Here is a 19,722-nt window from a genome sequence, read left to right on the forward strand (position 1 = left end):
GGCTAGAAATACCAGTAATGGTTACCCATGCAATGCATGGATATGCCCTATAGGTGAAGAGAACGTCTACAAGAGCTATTATGTCCACAAAAATAAGGGCAGGTATACTAAAAGGTAAGTCCATTGATATAGAAGTGATCATGCATTGACAATGTTTTTTGGTAGAATATAAATTAATAATGACATGTTATCTTTTGACTTTGCCTAAATTATTAGCCAATTGTTTTGTATCATTTCTACCACAGAGAGTAGAAATGACACCTGCTTTGGTGAGGCTAGGACAGCTATAGGGGTATATGGAGGAGGCTGTTATTTTTTTTAAGGTGTAAAAAACAAAGTGGCTGACTATTTAGGCTAAGTAATATGTAGTAGCATATAAGGCAGTTGACTAACTATTGAAATTTTTTCAGCAAATTTGTAAATCCTGGCCTTAATTGTGGATATAATAGCAGTGAGCTGTTTGCTGAAAATCCTGGGGCTAAAAATACCAGTAATGGTTACCCATGCAATGCATGGATATGCCCTATAGGTGAAGAGAACGTCTACAAGAGCTATTATGTCCACAAAAATAAGGTCAGGTATACTAAAAGGTAAGTCCATTGATATAGAAGTGATCATGCATTGACAATGTTTTTTGGTAGAATATAAATTAATAATGACATGTTATCTTTTGACTTTGCCTAAATTGTTAGCCAATTGTTTTGTATCATTTCTACCACAGAGAGTAGAAATGACACCTGCTTTGGTGAGGCTAGGACAGCTATAGGGGTATATGGAGGAGGCTGTTATTTTTTTAAGGTGTACATAACAAAGTGGCTGACTATTTAGGCTAAGTAATATGTAGTAGCATATAAGGCAGTTGACTAACTATTGAAATTTTTTCAGCAAACTTGTAAATCCTGGCCTTAATTGTGGATATAATAGCAGTGAGCTGTTTGCTTAAAATCCTGGGGCTTAAAATATCAGTTATGGTTACCCATGCAATGCATGGATATGCCCTATAGGTGAAGAGATCGTCTACAAGAGCTATTATGTCCACAAAAATAAGGTCAGGTATACTAAAAGGTAAGTGCATTGATATAGAAGATATCATATATGATAATATTTTAAATAGAATATAAATTATTAATAACATGTTATCTATTGACTTTGCCTAAATTGTTAGCCAATTGTTATGTATCATTTCTACCACAGAGAGTAGATATGCCACCTGCTTTGGTGAGGCTAGGACAGCTATAGGGGTATATGGAGGAGGCTGTTTTTTTTTAAGGTGTACATAACAAAGTGGCTGACTATTTAGGCTAAGTATTATGTAGTAGCATATAAGGCAGTTGACTAACTATTGAAATTTTTTCAGCAAACTTGTAAATCCTGGCCTTAATTGTGGATATAATAGCAGTGAGCTGTTTGCTGAAAATCCTGGGGCTAAAAATACCAGTAATGGTTACCCATGCAATGCATGGATATGCCCTATAGGTGAAGAGAACGTCTACAAGAGCTATTATGTCCACAAAAATAAGGGCAGGTATACTAAAAGGTAAGTCCATTGATATAGAAGTGATCATGCATTGACAATGTTTTTTGGTAGAATATAAATTAATAATGACATGTTATCTTTTGACTTTGCCTAAATTGTTAGCCAATTGTTTTGTATCATTTCTACCACAGAGAGTAGAAATGACACCTGCTTTGGTGAGGCTAGGACAGCTATAGGGGTATATGGAGGAGGCTGTTATTTTTTTTAAGGTGTACATAACAAAGTGGCTGACTATTTAGGCTAAGTAATATGTAGTAGCATATAAGGCAGTTGACTAACTATTGAAATTTTTTCAGCAAACTTGTAAATCCTGGCCTTAATTGTGGATATAATAGCAGTGAGCTGTTTGCTGGAAATCCTGGGGCTTAAAATATCAGTTATGGTTACCCATGCAATGCATGGATATGCCCTATAGGTGAAGAGATCGTCTACAAGAGCTATTATGTCCACAAAAATAAGGTCAGGTATACTAAAAGGTAAGTGCATTGATATAGAAGATATCATATATGATAATATTTTAAATAGAATATAAATTATTAATAACATGTTATCTATTGACTTTGCCTAAATTGTTAGCCAATTGTTATGTATCATTTCTACCACAGAGAGTAGATATGCCACCTGCTTTGGTGAGGCTAGGACAGCTATAGGGGTATATGGAGGAGGCTGTTTTTTTTTAAGGTGTACATAACAAAGTGGCTGACTATTTTGGCTAAGTATTATGTAGTAGCATATAAGGCAGTTGACTAACTATTGAAATTTTTTCAGCAAACTTGTAAATCCTGGCCTTAATTGTGGATATAATAGCAGTGAGCTGTTTGCTGAAAATCCTGGGGCTAAAAATACCAGTAATGGTTACCCATGCAATGCATGGATATGCCCTATAGGTGAAGAGAATGTCTACAAGAGCTATTATGTCCACAAAAATAAGGGCAGGTATACTAAAAGGTAAGTCCATTGATATAGAAGTGATCATGCATTGACAATGTTTTTTGGTAGAATATAAATTAATAATGACATGTTATCTTTTGACTTTGCCTAAATTGTTAGCCAATTGTTTTGTATCATTTCTACCACAGAGAGTAGAAATGACACCTGCTTTGGTGAGGCTAGGACAGCTATAGGGGTATATGGAGGAGGCTGTTATTTTTTTTAAGGTGTAAAAAACAAAGTGGCTGACTATTTAGGCTAAGTAATATGTAGTAGCATATAAGGCAGTTGACTAACTATTGAAATTTTTTCAGCAAATTTGTAAATCCTGGCCTTAATTGTGGATATAATAGCAGTGAGCTGTTTGCTGAAAATCCTGGGGCTAAAAATACCAGTAATGGTTACCCATGCAATGCATGGATATGCCCTATAGGTGAAGAGAACGTCTACAAGAGCTATTATGTCCACAAAAATAAGGTCAGGTATACTAAAAGGTAAGTCCATTGATATAGAAGTGATCATGCATTGACAATGTTTTTTGGTAGAATATAAATTAATAATGACATGTTATCTTTTGACTTTGCCTAAATTGTTAGCCAATTGTTTTGTATCATTTCTACCACAGAGAGTAGAAATGACACCTGCTTTGGTGAGGCTAGGACAGCTATAGGGGTATATGGAGGAGGCTGTTATTTTTTTAAGGTGTACATAACAAAGTGGCTGACTATTTAGGCTAAGTAATATGTAGTAGCATATAAGGCAGTTGACTAACTATTGAAATTTTTTCAGCAAACTTGTAAATCCTGGCCTTAATTGTGGATATAATAGCAGTGAGCTGTTTGCTTAAAATCCTGGGGCTTAAAATATCAGTTATGGTTACCCATGCAATGCATGGATATGCCCTATAGGTGAAGAGATCGTCTACAAGAGCTATTATGTCCACAAAAATAAGGTCAGGTATACTAAAAGGTAAGTGCATTGATATAGAAGATATCATATATGATAATATTTTAAATAGAATATAAATTATTAATAACATGTTATCTATTGACTTTGCCTAAATTGTTAGCCAATTGTTATGTATCATTTCTACCACAGAGAGTAGATATGCCACCTGCTTTGGTGAGGCTAGGACAGCTATAGGGGTATATGGAGGAGGCTGTTATTTTTTTTAAGGTGTACATAACAAAGTGGCTGACTATTTAGGCTAAGTAATATGTAGTAGCATATAAGGCAGTTGACTAACTATTGAAATTTTTTCAGCAAACTTGTAAATCCTGGCCTTAATTGTGGATATAATAGCAGTGAGCTGTTTGCTGGAAATCCTGGGGCTTAAAATATCAGTTATGGTTACCCATGCAATGCATGGATATGCCCTATAGGTGAAGAGATCGTCTACAAGAGCTATTATGTCCACAAAAATAAGGTCAGGTATACTAAAAGGTAAGTGCATTGATATAGAAGATATCATATATGATAATATTTTAAATAGAATATAAATTATTAATAACATGTTATCTATTGACTTTGCCTAAATTGTTAGCCAATTGTTATGTATCATTTCTACCACAGAGAGTAGATATGCCACCTGCTTTGGTGAGGCTAGGACAGCTATAGGGGTATATGGAGGAGGCTGTTTTTTTTTAAGGTGTACATAACAAAGTGGCTGACTATTTAGGCTAAGTATTATGTAGTAGCATATAAGGCAGTTGACTAACTATTGAAATTTTTTCAGCAAACTTGTAAATCCTGGCCTTAATTGTGGATATAATAGCAGTGAGCTGTTTGCTGAAAATCCTGGGGCTAAAAATACCAGTAATGGTTACCCATGCAATGCATGGATATGCCCTATAGGTGAAGAGAACGTCTACAAGAGCTATTATGTCCACAAAAATAAGGGCAGGTATACTAAAAGGTAAGTCCATTGATATAGAAGTGATCATGCATTGACAATGTTTTTTGGTAGAATATAAATTAATAATGACATGTTATCTTTTGACTTTGCCTAAATTGTTAGCCAATTGTTTTGTATCATTTCTACCACAGAGAGTAGAAATGACACCTGCTTTGGTGAGGATAGGACAGCTATAGGGGTATATGGAGGAGGCTGTTATTTTTTTTAAGGTGTACATAACAAAGTGGCTGACTATTTTGGCTAAGTATTATGTAGTAGCATATAAGGCAGTTGACTAACTATTGAAATTTTTTCAGCAAACTTGTAAAGCCTGGCCTTTATTGTGGATATAATAGCAGTGAGCTGTTTGCTGAAAATCCTTCGGCTAGAAATACCAGTAATGGTTACCCATGCAATGCATGGATATGCCCTGTAGGTGAAGAGAACGTCTACAAGAGCTATTATGTCCACAAAAATAAGGGCAGGTATACTAAAAGGTAAGTCCATTGATATAGAAGTGATCATGCATTGACAATGTTTTTTGGTAGAATATAAATTAATAATGACATGTTATCTTTTGACTTTGCCTAAATTGTTAGCCAATTGTTTTGTATCATTTCTACCACAGAGAGTAGAAATGACACCTGCTTTGGTGAGGCTAGGACAGCTATAGGGGTATATGGAGGAGGCTGTTATTTTTTTTAAGGTGTAAATAACAAAGTGGCTGACTATTTAGGCTAAGTAATATGTAGTAGCATATAAGGCAGTTGACTAACTATTGAAATTTTTTCAGCAAATTTGTAAATCCTGGCCTTAATTGTGGATATAATAGCAGTGAGCTGTTTGCTGAAAATCCTGGGGCTAAAAATACCAGTAATGGTTACCCATGCAATGCATGGATATGCCCTATAGGTGAAGAGAACGTCTACAAGAGCTATTATGTCCACAAAAATAAGGGCAGGTATACTAAAAGGTAAGTCCATTGATATAGAAGTGATCATGCATTGACAATGTTTTTAGGTAGAATATAAATTAATAATAACATGTTATCTTTTGACTTTGCCTAAATTGTTAGCCAATTGTTTTGTATCATTTCTACCACAGAGAGTAGAAATGACACCTGCTTTGGTGAGGCTAGGACAGCTATAGGGGTATATGGAGGAGGCTGTTATTTTTTTTAAGGTGTACATAACAAAGTGGCTGACTATTTAGGCTAAGTATTATGTAGTAGCATATAAGGCAGTTGACTAACTATTGAAATTTTTTCAGCAAACTTGTAAAGCCTGGCCTTTATTGTGGATATAATAGCAGTGAGCTGTTTGCTGAAAATCCTGGGGCTAAAAATACCAGTAATGGTTACCCATGCAATGCATGGATATGCCCTATAGGTGAAGAGATCGTCTACAAGAGCTATTATGTCCACAAAAATAAGGTCAGGTATACTAAAAGGTAAGTGCATTGATATAGAAGATATCATATATGATAATATTTTAAATAGAATATAAATTATTAATAACATGTTATCTATTGACTTTGCCTAAATTGTTAGCCAATTGTTATGTATCATTTCTACCACAGAGAGTAGATATGCCACCTGCTTTGGTGAGGCTAGGACAGCTATAGGGGTATATGGAGGAGGCTGTGTTTTTTTAAGGTGTACATAACAAAGTGGCTGACTATTTAGGCTAAGTATTATGTAGTAGCATATAAGGCAGTTGACTAACTATTGAAATTTTTTCAGCAAACTTGTAAATCCTGGCCTTAATTGTGGATATAATAGCAGTGAGCTGTTTGCTGAAAATCCTGGGGCTAAAAATACCAGTAATGGTTACCCATGCAATGCATGGATATGCCCTATAGGTGAAGAGAACGTCTATAAGAGCTATTATGTCCACAAAAATAAGGGCAGGTATACTAAAAGGTAAGTCCATTGATATAGAAGTGATCATGCATTGACAATGTTTTTTGGTAGAATATAAATTAATAATGACATGTTATCTTTTGACTTTGCCTAAATTGTTAGCCAATTGTTTTGTATCATTTCTACCACAGAGAGTAGAAATGACACCTGCTTTGGTGAGGCTAGGACAGCTATAGGGGTATATGGAGGAGGCTGTTATTTTTTTTAAGGTGTACATAACAAAGTGGCTGACTATTTAGGCTAAGTAATATGTAGTAGCATATAAGGCAGTTGACTAACTATTGAAATTTTTTCAGCAAACTTGTAAATCCTGGCCTTAATTGTGGATATAATAGCAGTGAGCTGTTTGCTGGAAATCCTTGGGCTTAAAATATCAGTTATGGTTACCCATGCAATGCATGGATATGCCCTATAGGTGAAGAGATTGTCTACAAGAGCTATTATGTCCACAAAAATAAGGTCAGGTATACTAAAAGGTAAGTGCATTGATATAGAAGATATCATATATGATAATATTTTAAATAGAATATAAATTATTAATAACATGTTATCTATTGACTTTGCCTAAATTGTTAGCCAATTGTTATGTATCATTTCTACCACAGAGAGTAGATATGCCACCTGCTTTGGTGAGGCTAGGACAGCTATAGGGGTATATGGAGGAGGCTGTTTTTTTTTAAGGTGTACATAACAAAGTGGCTGACTATTTAGGCTAAGTATTATGTAGTAGCATATAAGGCAGTTTACTAACTATTGAAATTTTTTCAGCAAACTTGTAAATCCTGGCCTTAATTGTGGATATAATAGCAGTGAGCTGTTTGCTGAAAATCCTGGGGCTAAAAATACCAGTAATGGTTACCCATGCAATTCATGGATATGCCCTATAGGTGAAGAGAACGTCTACAAGAGCTATTATGTCCACAAAAATAAGGGCAGGTATACTAAAAGGTAAGTCCATTGATATAGAAGTGATCATGCATTGAAAATGTTTTTTGGTAGAATATAAATTAATAATGACATGTTATCTTTTGACTTTGCCTAAATTGTTAGCCAATTGTTTTGTATCATTTCTACCACAGAGAGTAGAAATGACACCTGCTTTGGTGAGGCTAGGACAGCTATAGGGGTATATGGAGGAGGCTGTTATTTTTTTTAAGGTGTACATAACAAAGTGGCTGACTATTTAGGCTAAGTATTATGTAGTAGCATATAAGGCAGTTGACTAACTATTGAAATTTTTTCAGCAAACTTGTAAAGCCTGGCCTTTATTGTGGATATAATAGCAGTGAGCTGTTTGCTGAAAATCCTGGGGCTAAAAATACCAGTAATGGTTACCCATGCAATGCATGGATATGCCCTATAGGTGAAGAGAACGTCTACAAGAGCTATTATGTCCACAAAAATAAGGGCAGGCATACTAAAAGGTAAGTCCATTGATATAGAAGTGATCATGCATTGACAATGTTTTTTGGTAGAATATAAATTAATAATGACATGTTATCTTTTGACTTTGCCTAAATTGTTAGCCAATTGTTTTGTATCATTTCTACCACAGAGAGTAGAAATGACACCTGCTTTGGTGAGGCTAGGACAGCTATAGGGGTATATGGAGGAGGCTGTTATTTTTTTTAAGGTGTACATAACAAAGTGGCTGACTATTTAGGCTAAGTAATATGTAGTAGCATATAAGGCAGTTGACTAACTATTGAAATTTTTTCAGCAAACTTGTAAATCCTGGCCTTAATTGTGGATATAATAGCAGTGAGCTCTTTGCTGAAAATCCTGGGGCTTAAAATATCAGTTATGGTTACCCATGCAATGCATGGATATGCCCTATAGGTGAAGAGATCGTCTACAAGAGCTATTATGTCCACAAAAATAAGGTCAGGTATACTAAAAGGTAAGTGCATTGATATAAAAGATATCATATATGATAATATTTTAAATAGAATATAAATTATTAATAACATGTTATCTATTGACTTTGCCTAAATTGTTAGCCAATTGTTATGTATCATTTCTACCACAGAGAGTAGATATGCCACCTGCTTTGGTGAGGCTAGGACAGCTCTAGGGGTATATGGAGGAGGCTGTTTTTTTAAGGTGTACATAACAAAGTGGCTGACTATTTAGGCTAAGTATTATGTAGGAGCATATAAGGCAGTTGACTAACTATTGAAATTTTTTCAGCAAACTTGTAAATCCTGACCTTAATTGTGGATATAATAGCAGTGAGCTGTTTGCTGAAAATCCTGGGGCTAAAAATACCAGTAATGGTTACCCATGCAATGCATGGATATGCCCTATAGGTGAAGAGAACGTCTACAAGAGCTATTATGTCCACAAAAATAAGGGCAGGTATACTAAAAGGTAAGTCCATTGATATAGAAGTGATCATGCATTGACAATGTTTTTAGGTGGAATATAAATTAATAATAATATGTTATCTTTTGACTTTGCCTAAATTGTTAGCCAATTGTTTTGTATCATTTCTACCACAGAGAGTAGAAATGACACCTGCTTTGGTGAGGCTAGGACAGCTATAGGGGTATATGGAGGAGGCTGTTATTTTTTTTAAGGTGTACATAACAAAGTGGCTGACCATTTTGGCTAAGTATTATGTAGTAGCATATAAGGCAGTTGACTAACTATTGAAATTTTTTCAGCAAACTTGTAAAGCCTGGCCTTTATTGTGGATATAATAGCAGTGAGCTGTTTGCTGAAAATCCTGGGGCTAAAAATACCAGTAATGGTTACCCATGCAATGCATGGATATGCCCTATAGGTGAAGAGAACGTCTACAAGAGCTATTATGTCCACAAAAATAAGGGCAGGTATACTAAAAGGTAAGTCCATTGATATAGAAGTGATCATGCATTGACAATGTTTTTTGGTAGAATATAAATTAATAATGACATGTTATCTTTTGACTTTGCCTAAATTGTTAGCCAATTGTTTTGTATCATTTCTACCACAGAGAGTAGAAATGACACCTGCTTTGGTGAGGCTAGGACAGCTATAGGGGTATATGGAGGAGGCTGTTATTTTTTTTAAGGTGTAAATAACAAAGTGGCTGACTATTTAGGCTAAGTAATATGTAGTAGCATATAAGGCAGTTGACTAACTATTGAAATTTTTTCAGCAAACTTGTAAATCCTGGCCTTAATTGTGGATATAATAGCAGTGAGCTGTTTGCTGAAAATCCTGGGGCTAAAAATACCAGTAATGGTTACCCATGCAATGCATGGATATGCCCTATAGGTGAAGAGAACGTCTACAAAAGCTATTATGTCCACAAAAATAAGGGCAGGTATACTAAAAGGTAAGTCCATTGATATAGAAGTGATCATGCATTGACAATGTTTTTAGGTAGAATATAAATTAATAATAACATGTTATCTTTTGACTTTGCCTAAATTGTTAGCCAATTGTTTTGTATCATTTCTACCACAGAGAGTAGAAATGACACCTGCTTTGGTGAGGCTAGGACAGCTATAGGGGTATATGGAGGAGGCTGTTATTTTTTTTAAGGTGTACATAACAAAGTGGCTGACTATTTAGGCTAAGTATTATGTAGTAGCATATAAGGCAGTTGACTAACTATTGAAATTTTTTCAGCAAACTTGTAAAGCCTGGCCTTTATTGTGGATATAATAGCAGTGAGCTGTTTGCTGAAAATCCTGGGGCTTAAAATATCAGTTATGGTTACCCATGCAATGCATGGATATGCCCTGTAGGTGAAGAGATCGTCTACAAGAGCTATTATGTCCACAAAAATAAGGTCAGGTATACTAAAAGGTAAGTGCATTGATATAGAAGATATCATATATGATAATATTTTAAATAGAATATAAATTATTAATAACATGTTATCTATTGACTTTGCCTAAATTGTTAGCCAATTGTTATGTATCATTTCTACCACAGAGAGTAGATATGCCACCTGCTTTGGTGAGGCTAGGACAGCTATAGGGGTATATGGAGGAGGCTGTTTTTTTTTAAGGTGTACATAACAAAGTGGCTGACTATTTTGGCTAAGTATTATGTAGTAGCATATAAGGCAGTTGACTAACTATTGAAATTTTTTCAGCAAACTTGTAAATCCTGGCCTTATTTGTGGATATAATAGCAGTGAGCTGTTTGCTGAAAATCCTGGGGCTAAAAATACCAGTAATGGTTACCCATGCAATGCATGGATATGCCCTATAGGTGAAGAGAACGTCTACAAGAGCTATTATGTCCACAAAAATAAGGGCAGGTATACTAAAAGGTAAGTCCATTGATATAGAAGTGATCATGCATTGACAATGTTTTTTGGTAGAATATAAATTAATAATGACATGTTATCTTTTGACTTTGCCTAAATTGTTAGCCAATTGTTTTGTATCATTTCTACCACAGAGAGTAGAAATGACACCTGCTTTGGTGAGGCTAGGACAGCTATAGGGGTATATGGAGGAGGCTGTTATTTTTTTTAAGGTGTACATAACAAAGTGGCTGACTATTTTGGCTAAGTATTATGTAGTAGCATATAAGGCAGTTGACTAACTATTGAAATTTTTTCAGCAAACTTGTAAAGCCTGGCCTTTATTGTGGATATAATAGCAGTGAGCTGTTTGCTGAAAATCCTTCGGCTAGAAATACCAGTAATGGTTACCCATGCAATGCATGGATATGCCCTATAGGTGAAGAGAACGTCTACAAGAGCTATTATGTCCACAAAAATAAGGGCAGGTATACTAAAAGGTAAGTCCATTGATATAGAAGTGATCATGCATTGACAATGTTTTTTGGTAGAATATAAATTAATAATGACATGTTATCTTTTGACTTTGCCTAAATTGTTAGCCAATTGTTTTGTATCATTTCTACCACAGAGAGTAGAAATGACACCTGCTTTGGTGAGGCTAGGACAGCTATAGGGGTATATGGAGGAGGCTGTTATTTTTTTTAAGGTGTAAATAACAAAGTGGCTGACTATTTAGGCTAAGTAATATGTAGTAGCATATAAGGCAGTTGACTAACTATTGAAATTTTTTCAGCAAATTTGTAAATCCTGGCCTTAATTGTGGATATAATAGCAGTGAGCTGTTTGCTGAAAATCCTGGGGCTAAAAATACTAGTAATGGTTACCCATGCAATGCATGGATATGCCCTATAGGTGAAGAGAACGTCTACAAGAGCTATTATGTCCACAAAAATAAGGGCAGGTATACTAAAAGGTAAGTCCATTGATATAGAAGTGATCATGCATTGACAATGTTTTTAGGTAGAATATAAATTAATAATAACATGTTATCTTTTGACTTTGCCTAAATTGTTAGCCAATTGTTTTGTATCATTTCTACCACAGAGAGTAGAAATGACACCTGCTTTGGTGAGGCTAGGACAGCTATAGGGGTATATGGAGGAGGCTGTTATTTTTTTAAGGTGTACATAACAAAGTGGCTGACTATTTAGGCTAAGTATTATGTAGTAGCATATAAGGCAGTTGACTAACTATTGAAATTTTTTCAGTAAACTTGTAAAGCCTGGCCTTTATTGTGGATATAATAGCAGTGAGCTGTTTGCTGAAAATCCTGGGGCTAAAAATACCAGTAATGGTTACCCATGCAATGCATGGATATGCCCTATAGGTGAAGAGATCGTCTACAAGAGCTATTATGTCCACAAAAATAAGGTCAGGTATACTAAAAGGTAAGTGCATTGATATAGAAGATATCATATATGATAATATTTTAAATAGAATATAAATTATTAATAACATGTTATCTATTGACTTTGCCTAAATTGTTAGCCAATTGTTATGTATCATTTCTACCACAGAGAGTAGATATGCCACCTGCTTTGGTGAGGCTAGGACAGCTATAGGGGTATATGGAGGAGGCTGTTTTTTTTTAAGGTGTACATAACAAAGTGGCTGACTATTTAGGCTAAGTATTATGTAGTAGCATATAAGGCAGTTGACTAACTATTGAAATTTTTTCAGCAAACTTGTAAATCCTGGCCTTAATTGTGGATATAATAGCAGTGAGCTGTTTGCTGAAAATCCTGGGGCTAAAAATACCAGTAATGGTTACCCATGCAATGCATGGATATGCCCTATAGGTGAAGAGAACGTCTACAAGAGCTATTATGTCCATAAAAATAAGGGCAGGTATACTAAAAGGTAAGTCCATTGATATAGAAGTGATCATGCATTGACAATGTTTTTTGGTAGAATATAAATTAATAATGACATGTTATCTTTTGACTTTGCCTAAATTGTTAGCCAATTGTTTTGTATCATTTCTACCACAGAGAGTAGAAATGACACCTGCTTTGGTGAGGCTAGGACAGCTATAGGGGTATATGGAGGAGGCTGTTATTTTTTTTAAGGTGTACATAACAAAGTGGCTGACTATTTAGGCTAAGTAATATGTAGTAGCATATAAGGCAGTTGACTAACTATTGAAATTTTTTCAGCAAACTTGTAAATCCTGGCCTTAATTGTGGATATAATAGCAGTGAGCTGTTTGCTGGAAATCCTGGGGCTTAAAATATCAGTTATGGTTACCCATGCAATGCATGGATATGCCCTATAGGTGAAGAGATCGTCTACAAGAGCTATTATGTCCACAAAAATAAGGTCAGGTATACTAAAAGGTAAGTGCATTGATATAGAAGATATCATATATGATAATATTTTAAATAGAATATAAATTATTAATAACATGTTATCTATTGACTTTGCCTAAATTGTTAGCCAATTGTTATGTATCATTTCTACCACAGAGAGTAGATATGCCACCTGCTTTGGTGAGGCTAGGACAGCTATAGGGGTATATGGAGGAGGCTGTTTTTTTTTAAGGTGTACATAACAAAGTGGCTGACTATTTAGGCTAAGTATTATGTAGTAGCATATAAGGCAGTTGACTAACTATTGAAATTTTTTCAGCAAACTTGTAAATCCTGGCCTTAATTGTGGATATAATAGCAGTGAGCTGTTTGCTGAAAATCCTGGGGCTAAAAATACCAGTAATGGTTACCCATGCAATGCATGGATATGCCCTATAGGTGAAGAGAACGTCTACAAGAGCTATTATGTCCACAAAAATAAGGGCAGGTATACTAAAAGGTAAGTCCATTGATATAGAAGTGATCATGCATTGACAATGTTTTTTGGTAGAATATAAATTAATAATGACATGTTATCTTTTGACTTTGCCTAAATTGTTAGCCAATTGTTTTGTATCATTTCTACCACAGAGAGTAGAAATGACACCTGCTTTGGTGAGGCTAGGACAGCTATAGGGGTATATGGAGGAGGCTGTTATTTTTTTTAAGGTGTACATAACAAAGTGGCTGACTATTTTGGCTAAGTATTATGTAGTAGCATATAAGGCAGTTGACTAACTATTGAAATTTTTTCAGCAAACTTGTAAAGCCTGGCCTTTATTGTGGATATAATAGCAGTGAGCTGTTTGCTGAAAATCCTTCGGCTAGAAATACCAGTAATGGTTACCCATGCAATGCATGGATATGCCCTGTAGGTGAAGAGAACGTCTACAAGAGCTATTATGTCCACAAAAATAAGGGCAGGTATACTAAAAGGTAAGTCCATTGATATAGAAGTGATCATGCATTGACAATGTTTTTTGGTAGAATATAAATTAATAATGACATGTTATCTTTTGACTTTGCCTAAATTGTTAGCCAATTGTTTTGTATCATTTCTACCACAGAGAGTAGAAATGACACCTGCTTTGGTGAGGCTAGGACAGCTATAGGGGTATATGGAGGAGGCTGTTATTTTTTTTAAGGTGTAAATAACAAAGTGGCTGACTATTTAGGCTAAGTAATATGTAGTAGCATATAAGGCAGTTGACTAACTATTGAAATTTTTTCAGCAAATTTGTAAATCCTGGCCTTAATTGTGGATATAATAGCAGTGAGCTGTTTGCTGAAAATCCTTCGGCTAAAAATACCAGTAATGGTTACCCATGCAATGCATGGATATGCCCTATAGGTGAAGAGAACGTCTACAAGAGCTATTATGTCCACAAAAATAAGGGCAGGTATACTAAAAGGTAAGTCCATTGATATAGAAGTGATCATGCATTGACAATGTTTTTAGGTAGAATATAAATTAATAATAACATGTTATCTTTTGACTTTGCCTAAATTGTTAGCCAATTGTTTTGTATCATTTCTACCACAGAGAGTAGAAATGACACCTGCTTTGGTGAGGCTAGGACAGCTATAGGGGTATATGGAGGAGGCTGTTATTTTTTTTAAGGTGTACATAACAAAGTGGCTGACTATTTAGGCTAAGTATTATGTAGTAGCATATAAGGCAGTTGACTAACTATTGAAATTTTTTCAGCAAACTTGTAAAGCCTGGCCTTTATTGTGGATATAATAGCAGTGAGCTGTTTGCTGAAAATCCTGGGGCTAAAAATACCAGTAATGGTTACCCATGCAATGCATGGATATGCCCTATAGGTGAAGAGATCGTCTACAAGAGCTATTATGTCCACAAAAATAAGGTCAGGTATACTAAAAGGTAAGTGCATTGATATAGAAGATATCATATATGATAATATTTTAAATAGAATATAAATTATTAATAACATGTTATCTATTGACTTTGCCTAAATTGTTAGCCAATTGTTATGTATCATTTCTACCACAGAGAGTAGATATGCCACCTGCTTTGGTGAGGCTAGGACAGCTATAGGGGTATATGGAGGAGGCTGTGTTTTTTTAAGGTGTACATAACAAAGTGGCTGACTATTTAGGCTAAGTATTATGTAGTAGCATATAAGGCAGTTGACTAACTATTGAAATTTTTTCAGCAAACTTGTAAATCCTGGCCTTAATTGTGGATATAATAGCAGTGAGCTGTTTGCTGAAAATCCTGGGGCTAAAAATACCAGTAATGGTTACCCATGCAATGCATGGATATGCCCTATAGGTGAAGAGAACGTCTATAAGAGCTATTATGTCCACAAAAATAAGGGCAGGTATACTAAAAGGTAAGTCCATTGATATAGAAGTGATCATGCATTGACAATGTTTTTTGGTAGAATATAAATTAATAATGACATGTTATCTTTTGACTTTGCCTAAATTGTTAGCCAATTGTTTTGTATCATTTCTACCACAGAGAGTAGAAATGACACCTGCTTTGGTGAGGCTAGGACAGCTATAGGGGTATATGGAGGAGGCTGTTATTTTTTTTAAGGTGTACATAACAAAGTGGCTGACTATTTAGGCTAAGTAATATGTAGTAGCATATAAGGCAGTTGACTAACTATTGAAATTTTTTCAGCAAACTTGTAAATCCTGGCCTTAATTGTGGATATAATAGCAGTGAGCTGTTTGCTGGAAATCCTTGGGCTTAAAATATCAGTTATGGTTACCCATGCAATGCATGGATATGCCCTATAGGTGAAGAGATTGTCTACAAGAGCTATTATGTCCACAAAAATAAGGTCAGGTATACTAAAAGTTAAGTGCATTGATATAGAAGATATCATATATGATAATATTTTAAATAGAATATAAATTATTAATAACATGTTATCTATTGACTTTGCCTAAATTGTTAGCCAATTGTTATGTATCATTTCTACCACAGAGAGTAGATATGCCACCTGCTTTGGTGAGGCTAGGACAGCTATAGGGGTATATGGAGGAGGCTGTTTTTTTTTAAGGTGTACATAACAAAGTGGCTGACTATTTAGGCTAAGTATTATGTAGTAGCATATAAGGCAGTTTACTAACTATTGAAATTTTTTCAGCAAACTTGTAAATCCTGGCCTTAATTGTGGATATAATAGCAGTGAGCTGTTTGCTGAAAATCCTGGGGCTAAAAATACCAGTAATGGTTACCCATGCAATTCATGGATATGCCCTATAGGTGAAGAGAACGTCTACAAGAGCTATTATGTCCACAAAAATAAGGGCAGGTATACTAAAAGGTAAGTCCATTGATATAGAAGTGATCATGCATTGACAATGTTTTTTGGTAGAATATAAATTAATAATGACATGTTATCTTTTGACTTTGCCTAAATTGTTAGCCAATTGTTTTGTATCATTTCTACCACAGAGAGTAGAAATGACACCTGCTTTGGTGAGGCTAGGACAGCTATAGGGGTATATGGAGGAGGCTGTTATTTTTTTTAAGGTGTACATAACAAAGTGGCTGACTATTTAGGCTAAGTATTATGTAGTAGCATATAAGGCAGTTGACTAACTATTGAAATTTTTTCAGCAAACTTGTAAAGCCTGGCCTTTATTGTGGATATAATAGCAGTGAGCTGTTTGCTGAAAATCCTGGGGCTAAAAATACCAGTAATGGTTACCCATGCAATGCATGGATATGCCCTATAGGTGAAGAGAACGTCTACAAGAGCTATTATGTCCACAAAAATAAGGGCAGGCATACTAAAAGGTAAGTCCATTGATATAGAAGTGATCATGCATTGACAATGTTTTTTGGTAGAATATAAATTAATAATGACATGTTATCTTTTGACTTTTCCTAAATTGTTAGCCAATTGTTTTGTATCATTTCTACCACAGAGAGTAGAAATGACACCTGCTTTGGTGAGGCTAGGACAGCTATAGGGGTATATGGAGGAGGCTGTTATTTTTTTTAAGGTGTACATAACAAAGTGGCTGACTATTTAGGCTAAGTAATATGTAGTAGCATATAAGGCAGTTGACTAACTATTGAAATTTTTTCAGCAAACTTGTAAATCCTGGCCTTAATTGTGGATATAATAGCAGTGAGCTCTTTGCTGAAAATCCTGGGGCTTAAAATATCAGTTATGGTTACCCATGCAATGCATGGATATGCCCTATAGGTGAAGAGATCGTCTACAAGAGCTATTATGTCCACAAAAATAAGGTCAGGTATACTAAAAGGTAAGTGCATTGATATAAAAGATATCATATATGATAATATTTTAAATAGAATATAAATTATTAATAACATGTTATCTATTGACTTTGCCTAAATTGTTAGCCAATTGTTATGTATCATTTCTACCACAGAGAGTAGATATGCCACCTGCTTTGGTGAGGCTAGGACAGCTCTAGGGGTATATGGAGGAGGCTGTTTTTTTAAGGTGTACATAACAAAGTGGCTGACTATTTAGGCTAAGTATTATGTAGGAGCATATAAGGCAGTTGACTAACTATTGAAATTTTTTCAGCAAACTTGTAAATCCTGACCTTAATTGTGGATATAATAGCAGTGAGCTGTTTGCTGAAAATCCTGGGGCTAAAAATACCAGTAATGGTTACCCATGCAATGCATGGATATGCCCTATAGGTGAAGAGAACGTCTACAAGAGCTATTATGTCCACAAAAATAAGGGCAGGTATACTAAAAGGTAAGTCCATTGATATAGAAGTGATCATGCATTGACAATGTTTTTAGGTGGAATATAAATTAATAATAATATGTTATCTTTTGACTTTGCCTAAATTGTTAGCCAATTGTTTTGTATCATTTCTACCACAGAGAGTAGAAATGACACCTGCTTTGGTGAGGCTAGGACAGCTATAGGGGTATATGGAGGAGGCTGTTATTTTTTTTAAGGTGTACATAACAAAGTGGCTGACCATTTTGGCTAAGTATTATGTAGTAGCATATAAGGCAGTTGACTAACTATTGAAATTTTTTCAGCAAACTTGTAAAGCCTGGCCTTTATTGTGGATATAATAGCAGTGAGCTGTTTGCTGAAAATCCTGGGGCTAAAAATACCAGTAATGGTTACCCATGCAATGCATGGATATGCCCTATAGGTGAAGAGAACGTCTACAAGAGCTATTATGTCCACAAAAATAAGGGCAGGTATACTAAAAGGTAAGTCCATTGATATAGAAGTGATCATGCATTGACAATGTTTTTTGGTAGAATATAAATTAATAATGACATGTTATCTTTTGACTTTGCCTAAATTGTTAGCCAATTGTTTTGTATCATTTCTACCACAGAGAGTAGAAATGACACCTGCTTTGGTGAGGCTAGGACAGCTATAGGGGTATATGGAGGAGGCTGTTATTTTTTTTAAGGTGTAAATAACAATGTGGCTGACTATTTAGGCTAAGTAATATGTAGTAGCATATAAGGCAGTTGACTAACTATTGAAATTTTTTCAGCAAACTTGTAAATCCTGGCCTTAATTGTGGATATAATAGCAGTGAGCTGTTTGCTGAAAATCCTGGGGCTAAAAATACCAGTAATGGTTACCCATGCAATGCATGGATATGCCCTATAGGTGAAGAGAACGTCTACAAGAGCTATTATGTCCACAAAAATAAGGGCAGGTATACTAAAAGGTAAGTCCATTGATATAGAAGTGATCATGCATTGACAATGTTTTTAGGTAGAATATAAATTAATAATAACATGTTATCTTTTGACTTTGCCTAAATTGTTAGCCAATTGTTTTGTATCATTTCTACCACAGAGAGTAGAAATGACACCTGCTTTGGTGAGGCTAGGACAGCTATAGGGGTATATGGAGGAGGCTGTTATTTTTTTTAAGGTGTACATAACAAAGTGGCTGACTATTTAGGCTAAGTATTATGTAGTAGCATATAAGGCAGTTGACTAACTATTGAAATTTTTTCAGCAAACTTGTAAAGCCTGGCCTTTATTGTGGATATAATAGCAGTGAGCTGTTTGCTGAAAATCCTGGGGCTAAAAATACCAGTAATGGTTACCCATGCAATGCATGGATATGCCCTATAGGTGAAGAGATCGTCTACAAGAGCTATTATGTCCACAAAAATAAGGTCAGGTATACTAAAAGGTAAGTGCATTGATATAGAAGATATCATATATGATAATATTTTAAATAGAATATAAATTATTAATAACATGTTATCTATTGACTTTGCCTAAATTGTTAGCCAATTGTTATGTATCATTTCTACCACAGAGAGTAGATATGCCACCTGCTTTGGTGAGGCTAGGACAGCTATAGGGGTATATGGAGGAGGCTGTTTTTTTTAAGGTGTACATAACAAAGTGGCTGACTATTTAGGCTAAGTATTATGTAGTAGCATATAAGGCAGTTGACTAACTATTGAAATTTTTTCAGCAAACTTGTAAATCCTGGCCTTAATTGTGGATATAATAGCAGTGAGCTGTTTGCTGAAAATCCTGGGGCTAAAAATACCAGTAATGGTTACCCATGCAATGCATGGATATGCCCTATAGGTGAAGAGAACGTCTACAAGAGCTATTATGTCCACAAAAATAAGGGCAGGTATACTAAAAGGTAAGTCCATTGATATAGAAGTGATCATGCATTGACAATGTTTTTTGGTAGAATATAAATGAATAATGACATGTTATCTTTTGACTTTGCCTAAATTGTTAGCCAATTGTTTTGTATCATTTCTACCACAGAGAGTAGAAATGACACCTGCTTT

This window comes from Engystomops pustulosus, chromosome 7, assembly GCF_040894005.1.
Source record: "Engystomops pustulosus chromosome 7, aEngPut4.maternal, whole genome shotgun sequence".
NCBI classification, from domain to species: Eukaryota; Metazoa; Chordata; class Amphibia; order Anura; family Leptodactylidae; genus Engystomops; species Engystomops pustulosus.